Here is a 14,461-nt window from a genome sequence, read left to right on the forward strand (position 1 = left end):
GTCCCATTTCCCATGTGGGATAATTAGAGGAGCCCTGACCGAAATACCCCTTCCACTCGGTCCTAGAACCCTAAAATTAGACATTTATCTCTTTAATTCATTATTAAATGTCCCTATAGAAATGGCTTCACATAGTTATCAGCCATTAACTCCTTTCATGTTTCCAAATGAAAGCCTACTATGTGCTATTCGTCTTAAATCTATTCTATAATCCTTAAAACATTCTGTCAGGGTCTAACCATTCAACATATACCCATGCATGTACACACATGTATGTACACACACATATTTTTTGATGACCTACTAAGTACAGGGCACTGTGCTCAAATAGAGGATGGTTTGACATGTGATGAATAAAGGTAAATCATGTATGGCCCTGAGCACCAAAAGAACTATGGAAGTGATAAGATATATACATAAACAAATATAATACAGCATACAGTATATTTATTTCCATGACAGAGGTGCAAAGTATTAGATTTTGGATTGAGATATGCTAAATACCAGCTAGGAACTAGTCATTCATTCAACAGATATTTATTGAGTACAAATGGACTCACTCATACAAGAGATCATGCAGGATCAAATACTTTAATAAGAGGAAAAAAAACAAAATATGTGTGGATTACATATGAAGGTGAGAGGTAAAGAAGAAGATGGAGAGAATCATAGAAAATCAGTTTGGGATGGGATTCATGAAAGGGGAAAATGGGATATAAAGTTATAAAGATCAAGAGGAGCCAGATCATGAAAGGTTTTATATGTCACACCAGAGAGTTTAGACCTTATTCTACAGTCAGTAGGGAGCTATAGAAGGTTTAGATAGAAAGATTAAATCAATTGAAATAAAACTCTGCTTTCTAAAGATTAACCCTGCAGCAATGTATGGAGGGAACTAAATTAAAGCTAATTATGGTAGGACACCAGCAGGGAAGTTACTGCATGCTTTGAGAGGGATTAAGGACATAAGCTAGAATGTTTGACAGTAGAAACAGAGAGAAGGATAATGCAGGCATCACTGGGTTCTGAAATAGGCAAATGAGCTCTTTAAGCCCCAGTCTTCAGAAATATTCCTACCAAATAAAGTGAATAGTGCCTGGCCCACAGTGGTCACAGGATACTTGTCAGAGATAGATAAGTGGATTGTTGAAAGAGGAAGAAATTAAAGATGAGTGATGTTTGGAGATAAATACCTAGCAACATCTTTGGAACAGCTTTGAGAATTTGAACCACAATGGAACCATGTTGTTGACTGAGGGAGTTGAGAGATTAGAAGATATGTGGATCATGGGGTTTAGGGACAGTGCAGGTAAGCAAAGAGTTTGACAGGAGAAGGGCAAAAGGCAAGAATGGAGAACAAAGATTCTAGGCTGTTTCTAAGAAGAGGGTGTGCAAACTTGATATCCTGTGGTTTGGGGAGGTAGCTGACCTCACGGAGGACCATCAAGTGAAAAGGAGGTTGATAAGCATTGCATCAGGGTGAGTGCTGGCATGAGACACTAGTTCCAAGATGAATTTATGTCAGAGAGAATTCCAACAGGCCTGATATATATATATAGTTACAGACAATGGTGTGGTGATAGCCAGAGGGAATGAGAGGGGATAAGTGGAGGTGGGCAAAAGGCGGGGGGGGGGGGGGGGGGAGGGGGGGGGGGGAATGGGGACAGAAAGAGACTTTACTTGGGGTGATGGGTGCACAATGCAGTATGTAAATGATGTTCTGATGAGTAGTACACTTGAACCCTGTATGATTTTGTGCACCAATGTGCCCCAATAAGTTCAATTTTTAAAATGTTAAGGGTGTTGAGATGAGAAGATAATCCTTGTTTATCTAGGTGGGCCCAGTGTAATCACCAGAGCCCTTAAAGGTGAAAGAGGGAAGCAAGAGGGTCAGAGTGATAGAAGATTTGATAATGGAAGCAAGGTCATGGAATCAGGAAGAAATCCAAAGACACTATGCTGTGGGCTTTAAAGATGGAGGAAGGAATCACTACCCAAGGAATACAAGTGGTCTACAGAATCTGGAAAAGGCAAGAAAACAGATACTTCCTCAGAATCTCCAGAAGGAACCAGCCTACCAACAACTTAAGCCCCATGAAATGGATTTGGGACTTCTGACCTCCAGAAAGGAAAGATAATAAATATGTGTTGTTTGAAGCCACTACATATGTAGTGCTTTGTTACAGGGGCCAGAAAAAACTAACATATCTCCCCAGAACCAGCCCACAAGACCTGACTGCTAAGCTCCTCCCTGCCTTCGCTTGTTACACTGGCCACACAGAGATAAGAAGACACTCTGAGTTCTCAAGCCTTAGTCCCTAGAGCAGAGAAGCAAGTCAGAGATGCTGATGTGCAGAGCCTCTTCTTGGCACAGATGTCCCACTCTGTGATCCAGCCATTATCCATCACAGGCCAAACCACCCGTGACAGCACACTAGATAACTACCAGCTCTATTAACTAGGAAATGACTTCTCAGCAACCTAAAGGATTTCACAGTCATCATATTGCTAATCCATTACTGGGAAGGCTTGACATTTTTTTCACAAGTCCTTTGCTAGGTAACCAATTAAGCAGAGGACATTGGAAGATAATAATATTTTTATTGAACTTCTATATTAGCTAGATTTGTTCCATGTATTAAACAATATAATGGGTGAGTTTCCAAATACACTTTATGTTTTAAAAGGTTATAATGAACCCATAATTCACCTAGACCCACATAACACCTCTTCAAGTGGTATCAAGTGGGCCCTCTCTATCCCTCTTCCATTGCTAAAATAGGGGTAGCAAGGGGGGGTATAGGCTGAATTTCATCCCGCAAAATTTATATGCTGAAGTCCTTACCTCCAGGACCTCAAAATGTGACTATATTTTAGAGATAGGATTTTTACAGAGATAATTAAGTTAAAATGAGGTTATTAGGGTAGGCCTTTAATACAATATGACTGGTGTCCTTATAAGAAGAGAAAAATTAGGACACAGACATGCACACAGGAAAGACCATGGAGAGATACAGGCGGAAGACAGGCATCTACAAGCCAAGGAGAGAGATCTCAGAAGTTGCAACAGGGTGTGTGGTGGAACAGCTGCAATCCATAAAAGCTACAGGAGCGATGGAGAAGGAAGAGCACCCCCCACTGGATTTATGGCTTAAAACCAGAAGAGACCAGTTTGATCCAACATAGCAACTAATAATGGTAACCTCTGGCCTCATTATACACTCATTATAATACATAAACAAGCTAAACAACACTCCCAGCACCACAGTGATCTGAAACATAAAGCCCACATAAAGATAGAAAATGGTCAATAGAGCTCCTCTGAGAAATCTCCACTTTATTCCTGGGGAGATCCTGAATATTCCTCCACCTTATTGAATACCCTACTCCCTAATGAAATGAACATTAATAAAGGAGCAAATTGTGCTAAAAGGGAGGCTTCTCTGTCTATGGAGTAGCCCATTCTCTGTTCCCCTGCTACACTAATAAACTCACTTTCACTTAAAACTCCATGCTGGCTCCTCTTTGAATTATTTCCTGTGTAAAGCCAAGAACCCACAGTATGTCACAAACCCCTGAATTCCCAGATCCCCGGAACGTCTGTATCACAGGCACACCTTGATATTGGCCTTCTTGCTTCTAGAACTGTGAGAAAATATATGTCTGTTGTTTAAGCAGTCTGGGGTATTTTGCCATGTGGCTCAGCCCACTAACACAGTGAAGTTATCTTTATCGGTAGCCTAGAAAGATTTCTCTACTCTGCCGATAGCCAGAATTAATGCACTCAGATCTTGTTTCGATTGTATTCAACCCTTTTATAAAAGAAATAAATTGGTATCTTATGTTCTGTTCTTGGCATCAACTAATTAGGTGAAAGGGACTAACATTGTTCAAGTCCCTGCTACACACCAGACACCATAAAGAGCTCTTTACATCTGTTGTCTCATTGAATCCTCATGGGAGGCATTGTTATTCCTTCAAATAAAAACATAGATGAGGAAACTAAACCTTAAAACAGTTTTTAAAAAAAAACCTGCCTGAGGTCACATGGATGCTTTGGGAAATTAACCTGAAAATTTAGCACAACCTTCTCCACACAGCTGCATGTTACCTTTGTACTGACAGTGGTGTGGTCTCCCAAGGAGGTAAGAAGGTGAACAGAAGTCCTATTCTGGCTCTTTTGAGCTCAGGGACCATTTCTGGGGAGGGGGTACAAGAGTAGTCAGGGGATGAGAAAAACAAAAGCATCCTTTTTCGTGTATACATAAGAAACAAAAATTTGGCTGCCTATTGAGAGGGTATGCGCATCATTTCCCCTCCCTTGGTAATGCTGCTGATGCTGCTGCTTCCAGAGTGTGATAAACAAGTTGTAATATATTAGCATGAACAGTTGCAGAGCACTCCTATAGCTGGCAGAATTCCTGAGAAATGGTTTTTATGGCACCGATCTCCTTGGAGACCTTAAATAACAGCCTAAAATGTATGGTACAGAAATCACAGGGTTTATTACTTTAGTTTCTGCCTGGTGTTCTGCAATTTATAGTTTTCCTGATAAATTGGGATCCATTCAACTGGTACATATTATGTGGGATGGTGGAATTGTCTCTTCTGCGTTGAAGGATTAGAAATGGGCAGATGCCTTGATTGGGTAATAACAGCGCCAGCCCAAGTTGTGCGTGTATGTCAGACAGGTCCCGGGCAGTGCACTTGGGCTCATTTTAAAAAGAAATGGGCTGAGCTTCCACAATAGGACTACACCCCTTCCTTCAGCTCCCAATATCCTCTTATCCCAAAGGAGCCAGGCACTGAGCTAGTAATCTCATACTTTCATTGGAACTTGGCTAAAAGCAAACAAATTTAACATAGCATACTCCTTTGGGAGTTTGGGGGGATGGTAAAGATGTCTAATAAAATATTCAATCTAAAATTACACTTCAGAAGCTGGCAATAGAGGGAGGGCTTTTTACACAGAACCTAGGAAAACACACTTGCATATTTTCCATGGGTAAAGTTAAAATAGAGTCTGCTTTAAGTGGCTGTGGCTGCTCTCTACATACTCAATTAATTTGACGTTGTTAGAAGTCAGGTTTTACAGGCCACAAACAAGGAACCTATGAGAGAAAGCTGTGAATTCATGTGCCTGATCTTCAGTTGATCAGTCTGTTGACTTGATTTATTTTAGAAAGGAAAAAGGACATCAATTAAATTTTGTTGTTTTGTTGTGGATGTCCCAGTGTTTTCATAAATCAAGCTGGTGTGTGAGAACAGTAACTTTCTTTCAGATGAAAGTCTGGTATAGATTTTAGCATTTGGACATTAAAGGCCATGCAGACCCCATCTGGCTGCTAATCTGCAAAGGATGAAGGATTTACACAAAGGGTCTCAATTCTGAAGTGTCATTAAGTTCTATTGGGTCAATAATTCTTGCAAGTGAATTCAAATAACAAAGCTCAATAATGCTATAGACATGGTTAGCTTGTTTATTTGGAGGGGGGGAAAGGGAAAAGAAAAAGAAAAGGCAGGGGTTTGGGTATGATGGTTAGAAGAAGCCTCCCCCCACTACTCCCCACACCATGAATTCTAGATCTTCCTTTGAGCTCAAAAGGTACCCAATGGGTGCATGCAATTTGGAACTCAGTCCTGGGCAGCTAGCTTTCTTCCTAATGGGTCTTATTTTAAATTAAAAGACCTTGGGAGGAGAAGTGGCAGAGAATTAAATGGGCATTTGGTATTATGAGAAATTTGCATCCCATGTCTCAGTAACACCAACTGTTGCTGCAGAACCATTCAGAGCCAGTTCTGTTAAAGGCCCATGCCTGATCAGATACAAGGTCATGAGCATCTTCACAGGGATTTTATTAAGAATCAAGCTTAGCCAAAACCAGTTTGGCTCAGTGGATAGAGCGTCGGCCTGCGGACTCAAGGGTCCCAGGTTCGATTCCGGTCAAGGGCATGTACCTTGGTTGCAGGCACACCCCCAGCAGGAGGTGTGTGCAGGAGGCAGCTGATCAATGTTTCTCTCTCATCGATGTTTCTAACTCTCTATCCCTCTCTCTTCCTCTCTGTAAAAAAATCAATATATATATATATATATATATATATATATATATATATATATATATTTTAATCGAGCTTATCTACCTTGGAGAAATGGAATGACAACTAGAATTGCTTATTATTTTATAATATATAGTAAGATTCTCAATGGCCTGGTCTCCTGGGGGGAAAAGTGAATTCTGGAAATGACTCTTCTGAATCTAAAAGTCCCATGTGCAATGGCCAAATAGAGAGGGTGGGAGGAAAGGAGAGAGGGGAAAGTTGACAAGATAGGGGCAGAGGATGCAGTGGTTGGCCAAAATGGCCTAGACACATTTCTCCTAGATCCTTATTCCCACAAAATTTCACAAGGTAAGAATTGCTACTTTTATTCCTATTTTACCCATGAGGAAACTAACACTTAAATAAAATGACTCATTCCAACTCACAAGCAGTAATTGATGGAAGCATAGTTTGAAATCAGGAAACCTGCCTCTTCTGTGTACACTGAAGTTTATAGGGTATGCTCTTTGGTACAGAAAACTGAGTTTGTAAAATCAACCAACCTAAGACTCAATTTCAGGAGCATAATTCATTCATCATTAGGGACTGCCTATAGATTAATGCAATATAGACACATTCAGGTATCAAGACCTACCAATGTACCTGCACACAAGACCTACTGAAGAGCGAGCATCTTACAGCCAAAATCCAGCTGATTTACAATGGCCATTTTAACTTTGCTGTGGGACCATCTAAAGTGGAGCCACTTCTTTAAAAACATCCTTCTTTGTGATATTTTTAATAACTTTCCCACCCCTCCTTTGCCCCCCCCCCTCCAGTTATCTCTCAATGGCTAATCCCTTCCTCCTGTCACTGGTGCCTCTCACCCTGAACACTTCCAATTACTGAACTGTTAACTGGAATAAAACAACCTCACAGACCCTCCGGAGTAAGCCTAGAGAAATAGCAATCACTGCTGCAAGCAAGAGATGGCCTCATCTTAAAAGAGAACAAATCAGAACCAAGCAAGCCTCACACTGATTACTTCTCAGAGGCAAGCCAGGCATCTGTTGGAGCAATTCCATTTTTCTTCTTTCATTCCTTTCTCTTTCTTCCTTTTTCTTCTTTCATTCCTTTCTCTTTCTTCCTTTTTCTTCTTTCATTCCTTTCTCTTTCTTCCTCTTTTCTATATGTCTTTTTTCTTTTTCTACCTATTTATTTGTTTGTTTGTTTGTTTGTTTTAGTAAAACTTCCAGCTATGCTCACATGCATAGATAAACACAACCAGGAAAATTATTAAAATTCCAAGTAACTACTTGAAGGGCTAGGGGGTCCTTCAAACTCTCACAATTATGTAAAGTAGCCACTTCCTAAAGAAGAAGTAAGAGGCCTCCTGCAACTGGTAAGCAAGAAAATGAGACTCTGTTTATTGCAGTCATGCCTGGCCTTTCGACCCAAAGCCACCCCCATCAGTGGGAAAATAAGGGAGAAGGGTTACATGTCAAGGCCTTTCTAGCTAATATCTTTATCAGAGCCCAGGTTCTTCCATACTTATCTTCCTAGTGAGGGATTAGTTGCTCTGAGGACGGGCCTTAGGGGAGGAGTAGTTTGAAAGGCTAGGTATCTGCTCCTCATATTGGAATAAGAGGGAAGTACAAAGACTTTCTTCCAAAAAGGACCCTTCAGCCTGATACTCTTTCATCAGCTGTTCCCACTCACTGGGACTTTCCTTTTAGGGACAATATATAATGGTCCTCCCAGCCTCTGGAGATGACTCTGATATTAATTCAGATTATGTGTACACTAGAGGCCTAGTGCATGAAATTTGTGCATGGGGGCAGGGAGGATGGAGAGGTGGGGTGGGATGTCCCTCAGCCCAGCCTGCACTGTCTCCAATCTGGGAGCCCTCTCACTATCCAGGACTGCTGGCTTCCTGCCTGGCTGCCTGATTACCCCTAATCATTCCCCTGCCAGCCTGATCAATGCCTAACTGCTCCCCTGACAGCCTGGTCACCCCTAACTGTCCTCCCTTGCAGGCCTGGGTCTCCACCAACTACCCTCCCCTGCTGGCCATCTTGTGGTGACCATCTTCTGTCCACATGGGGGTGGCCATCTTTGACCACATGGGGAAGGCCATCTTGTGTATTGGAGTGATGGTCAATTTGCATATTACCTTTTTATTAGATAGGATTGCTTCAGCAAAGATCTTTATGGAGCACTCGTGATGTACCAGAAAATGGTACTGGAGATCAACTCCAAAGACCCGTTCCCATTATGTCAAGGAGCCCACAATGATTGGGAACAGGGATAAAGAAGCAGAGAATTATACTAAAATACAATAAGGGTTATGGCACAGACTGGCATGGATTTCATGGGCACAGACAGGACAGGGCAATACATTAGACTAGAGCTAAGAGGAGGCATCTGTAGGTGAGGACTAAGTTGAGTCTTGAAAGACACATAGGGGTTTGGAAAAATAATAGGGGGCCATGCCATGGACAGTGACCCAATAATTATTCTTAACTAAGAAATAATTCTCTTATGGGAGGAATTGCTAACCCCCTCCCCCCAAAAAAATGTATATGTTGAAGCCCAGTACCTCAGAATATAACTGAATTTGGAGATAGGGCCTTTAAAAGGGTAATTTAGGTAAAATAAGGTCACATGGGTGGGTCTTAGTCCAATATTACTGGTGTCCTTATAAGAAGAAAAAATTATAACATGGACACACACAGAGGAAAGACCAGATAAGAATACCAGGAGATGACAGCCATCTACAAGCCAACAGGAAAGGCATCAGAAGAAAGCAGTGCTGCCTACCTCTTTATCTTGGGCTTCTAGTATGTGAGAAAACCCAGACTGTGTACTTAGTTATAGCAGCCCTAGTAAACTCACACACCCTTAAGAGAGAAACTAATAAAAGAGAGTACTATATCATGGAGGTATTTTTCATAAGAGCAGCAATCTTGCCTTTCTATTCTAGCACTCAAAAATGGTGTATGATAGGTGCTCCATAAATATCTGTTCCCTACATGTCAAGTTGTTTCTCCCTCTATCTTAAATGCTCCCACCCTCTCATCTGGATTCTTCACTATCATTCTTCCAATCACTCTCAATGACTTCTTACTTGAGCTATTCTCATAGCATCTACCACCTGATATAGTACATAGTTACTTGTTTCCTTCCTGTCCTCCACCTCACCTCCACCTTCACTGGACTATAAGCTCTATGAGAGTAGAAACTTGTGTGTGTGTGTGTGTGTGTGTGTGTGTGTGTGTCTGTGTGTCTGTGTGTCTGTGTGTAGTTGCTATCATCAGCAATTAAACAGTATCTGGCACACAGTAAGCACTAATAAATAGTTTAACAAAGGAATGCATTGTTCAGACAGTTATATTCTTCCTCAAAGCCATCGTTATCCCTCTGCTCCAATTGCGTTCATCAAACTATCTTGTAGTCCTAGTTCAGTGATCTTAATACCAGGAGATTTCTCTGAACAGTGCTAATTTTTTTCCCTTCATTTTTAATTTAACATAAGAACCAGACAAAATACAATAGTTTTATAGGTAAGTTCTAATGGACATAGAAGGGTTTCCCTTTGCCCATAAGGTCAAAGCCAAATCTTTAGTATATCATACTACATTCTTCGTGATCAGGCTCCTGCTCTCTCTCCACCCTCACTCCCCCTATTCTTGGGCTCCTACTTTAGACTTTGATATACTCATGACTAATTCATTCACTCAACCTATACTGAATAGGACCTCCTCTGTGCCCACCACAGTAGTTCTCTGCACAGGGACCTTTGTGTGAGCTGTCTTTTTCTCTTACAACCTCCCTCTGAATTTGTCAAGTCTGTACACATTTCTTCTTTCATGAGCAGATTATCGGAGCTGAGATTCAGGCACTGAAGAACAAGCCAGAAGGGAAATAAGAGAGGACCAGCAGGGAGGCTGATCTCTGGGTTTCAGGGCAGCTTTGAGATCATTAAACCTAACCATAAAGACGGGCAGGGGGGGACCAAAGATAGCTGCTTTATTTATTTTTTGTAGTCACTTGGTTTCCATTTTTCCCTGCATTATCCTTGATATCTGTCTCCTTCAATCTTTGAGGTGGTAAGTTTGTAATATATATAGTATATAGTATATATGGTTTTGGTGATTTGACTCAGTCTATACATAGTAGTGTGTAGGTGGGAATTACAAAAACTTGATTGACTTTAAATAATAGCAAGAAACCATTTTGCATTCATGAGATGAATAAAAAGCATTAGCAAGGATGTGCAAAAATGAGTCCTCTCATACCTGCCACTGGAAGTGCTGGGCCTCTTTAGAGGGCTCAGTAGTTCTACCTCTTGGCATCTACTCTAGATAGACACAGATGTGTTCAAGGAGGCACAAATAAGGATGCTCATAGTAGTATTCCCATAGCCAAACATTGCAAACAATCTAAATGTCCATCAATATAGGAATATGTATTTGTAAAAGCCAAGAGAGCGAAATGACCAAAAGTTGGGTTGCTATGATGCACACTGTGGCAGGCCAACCAGCCCAATGGGGGCAGGGCCAGCCAGTCAACCTCCTGTGGCCCCTAATCTCAGCTGATCCTGGCCCCAACTGGAGCCCCTCCCAATCAGGGACTGGGTGGGCCAGACAACTTTTTGCACCCTCTCCCCTAGTTGACCCCTTCCTTCCCATCAGCCCCTATCTGGGCGGGTCAGCCCGACCCCACCCATGCACAAATTCATGCACCAGGCCTCTAGTGGGTAAATAAACTCCAACATGCTCATAACATGGACTGCTACATAGTCTTTTAAAAGCATAAGATAGGAGAAACCAAGATGGCAGCATAGATAAAACACCTAAACTGCTGCCTCGCACAACAATTTCAAAACTGCAACTAAAAGACAAAAAGGACATCATCCAGAACCACAGGAAGGCTGACTGAGTGGAAATTCTACAACTAGAAGGAAAGAGAACAGCACACTGAGACTTAGAGGAGCTGCAGAAGGCAGAAGTAGGGAGCTGCAAGCCTGGAGAAGGCTGGCAACTAAGTATGTGTCTGGCTTTTTCAATCTGGAGGGAGACAAAAGTTTCCAATGGCTCTGATATCCAGTTTCAGGCAAGACTCTGGGGACCCAGACTCATTCAGGGAAAAACTGGACTGTCTGGCAGCAGGCGAAACTTGAGGGCAGCTTTCTCTCAGAGGTGCTTGTAGCAATTATCGCAGGACACTGAGACACAGGGGACAATTAGGGCTCTGCTGATGGGAAGCCATTCCTGTCTGATCAACACTGAGACTCCAACCCATCCAAGCTGAGCACAGAGGCTTTTGCAAGTCATCTCATAAGGGTGTCCAGCACAGAAGTTCTCCCAGTGTAGACATAGCTGATCCTCACAACCAATTGGTCTGGAAGTCAATTCCTCCTACAACAAGGCTGTACGACAAAGTCCACAAAAGAGTGCACCAAAAGTGTCCACCTTGGATGACTGAGGAGGCCGAGCCACTGGGCCCTATTGGACACCTAGTATACAAAGACACTCTTTCAACTCAGGGAAACAGTGAAAATGCAGAGACAAAGAAAGAGATCACAAATGAAAGAAATGAAAGAAAGCAGACAACTGGATATAGAGTTCAAAACCATGGTTATATGGTTTTTCAAGAATTTCCTAGAAGAGGCCAATAAATTTAGCCAGACCCTTGAGGATATGAAAAAGGACCAACTAGAAATTAAAATAAAACTGATTAAAGTAAAAAATAATGTGCAGAGATCCAACAGCAGACTAGAGGATCTCAAGAATCAAGGCAAAGATTTGAAATTCAAAGAAGCAAAAAACACCCAACCAGAAAAGCAAAAAGAAAAAAGAATCCAAAAATATGAAGATAGTGCCGAAACCTGTTTGGCTCAGTGGTAGAATGTCGGTCTGCGGACTGAAAGGTCCCAGGTTAGATTCTGGTCAGGGGCATGTACATTTGTTGCGGGTACATCCCCTGTAGGGGTTGTGCAGGAGGCAGCTGGTCGATGTTTCTCTCTCATTGACGTTTCTAATTCTCTCTCCCTCTCCCTTCCTCTCTGTAAAAAATCAATAAAATATATATTTTTAAAAGAATATGAAGATAGTGTAAGGAGCCTTTGGAACAATTTCAAGTGTACCAGCATCTGTAATATGGGGGTGCCAGAAGAAGAGAGAGAGCAAGATACTGAAAACCTATTTGAAGAAATAATGACCAAAAATTTCCCCTACCTGGTGAAAGAAATAGACTTACAAGTCCAGGAAGTGCACAGAACCTCAATCAAAAGGAATCTAAAGAGGACCACACCAAGACACATCATAATTAAAATGCCAAGGGCAAAAGACAAAGAGAGAATCTTACAAGCAGCAAGTTACCTACAAGGGGGCACCCATACACTTGTCAGCTGATTTCTCAACAGAAACTATGCAGGCGAGAAGGGAGTGGCAAGAAATATTCAAAGTGATGAACAGCAAGAACCTACAACCAGGATTACTCTACCCAGCAAAGCTATCATTCAGAATTGAAGGTCAGATAAAGAGCTTCACAGACAAAAAAAAAAAAAAAAAAAAAAAAAAAAAAAAAAAGCTAAAGAAGTTCATCATTGCCAAACCAGTATTATATAAGATGCTGAAAGATATTCTTTAAGAAGAGGAAGAATAAAGGTAAAGATAAAAATTATAAACAACAAATACATATCTATCAACAAGTGAATCTAAAAATCAACTCAATAAAAAATCTGATAAACAAAATAAACTGGTGAATATAATAGAATCAGGGGCATAGAAATGGAGTGGACTGACAATTCTTGGGGTGGAAAGGGGTGCGGGAAAGAGACTGGACAAAAATTGTACACCTATGGATGAGGACAGTGGTGAGGGGGGATAAGGGCAGATGGTGGGGTGGGAACCAGGTGGAGGGGAGCTGTGGAGGTGGGGGGAAGAAGAACAATTGTAATAATCTGAACAATAAAGATTTATCATAAAAAATAATAATAAAATAAAAGCCTAAGATATCTGTGTTTGTAACACATAAATAGATTGCCTGTGTAAACTCTATGAACTCAAGGGTTTTTATTTCTTCTGTTGGTTGTCCTGTGCATTCTTAGTAATTGAGGACAGTACCTGGCACCTAGCAGCTACCCAATAAGTATTTATTGAATAAGTGGAAATCAAGTAAAAAAAACAAAAAAAAAAAAAAAAAACATGATACTTTTTATATATGATCATTTGTATTGGAAAAAATAGTAGTATATTATATGAATTCATGTATGTGTGTTAATGCCTAGGAAATTATCTGGAAGGATACCAACTGGGAATACACTAGAGTGGAGTAGGGAAGGTCAATAGAGACTTAAGTTTTAATGGTAATGTTTCAAATATTACAATGAAAATATTGACATATTACTTAGCTAATAAAAATTGATTTAAAAATTTTAAATGAATGATTAAAACTATGATGCTTTGTTCTGAGAGGGATGAAAACAATTAGCTCCATGTTCTTTAATTTTCCTCTGTCTATAAATGGAGTGAGTCCCAGAACTTGAAGATAGAACTCAGTCTTAATCCGCTAGAGAATTGGGGACTAATACCAGGGCAGGAATCAGGCCACTGCAGGGCATAGTGGTTCCTTGGAAATCAGGATGAAGAACTGAGTCCCCACCAAAACCGGTTTGGCTCAGTGGTTAGAGCGTCGGCCTGTGGACTGAAGGGTCCCAGGTTCGATTCCGGTCAAGGGCATGTACCTTGGTTGTGGGCACATCCACCAGTAGGGGGTATGCAAGAGGCAGCTGATGAGTGATTCTCTCTCATGGATGTTTCTAGCTCTCTATCCCTCTCTCTTCCTCTCTGTAAAAAGTTAATAAGATATTTTTTTTTAAAAGAAATGAGTCCCCAAAAATGTTCATTATACAGAAAAGTAAGGAATAAAGGAGGTAGGTTGAAAAAAAATTCCAGAGTAAGGATGACTAACACTATTGTATTACCAGCAGACTGTTAGGAAGAAAGACATAGTTTTTATATGAGACAATTAATGATGTTGGAAATTCTGAGTTTGAAGTGATTGTGAGAAGTCCACTTGGATATGGTATATTTAGTAGACAAGCAGGTATTCATTGAAATGGAGCAGAGGTGATGAATGTTATTTGCATGGAAGGGATAATGAAGCAATGGAATTTGAATGAGCTCTCTATTGGGAAGAGTATGAGAAATGAAGAACAATGAAGATGTAACTAGTCAACAGCCTCCCCAGTTAGGGAAATAACCAGGTATGGTGCTTGTCAAGCAATACCACTATCACATCACTCAAAAGGTCAAGGGCATTCAGACAGTAATATCAATGACTGAACTTTGACCAATGTAAGTCAACAGGAAAAAAAACTATTGGAAAAATCATTAACAAGAGTCTTTTTATATCT

This window comes from Pipistrellus hanaki (assembly GCF_964339955.1).
Source record: "Pipistrellus hanaki genome assembly, chromosome: 3".
NCBI lineage: Eukaryota > Metazoa > Chordata > Mammalia > Chiroptera > Vespertilionidae > Pipistrellus > Pipistrellus hanaki.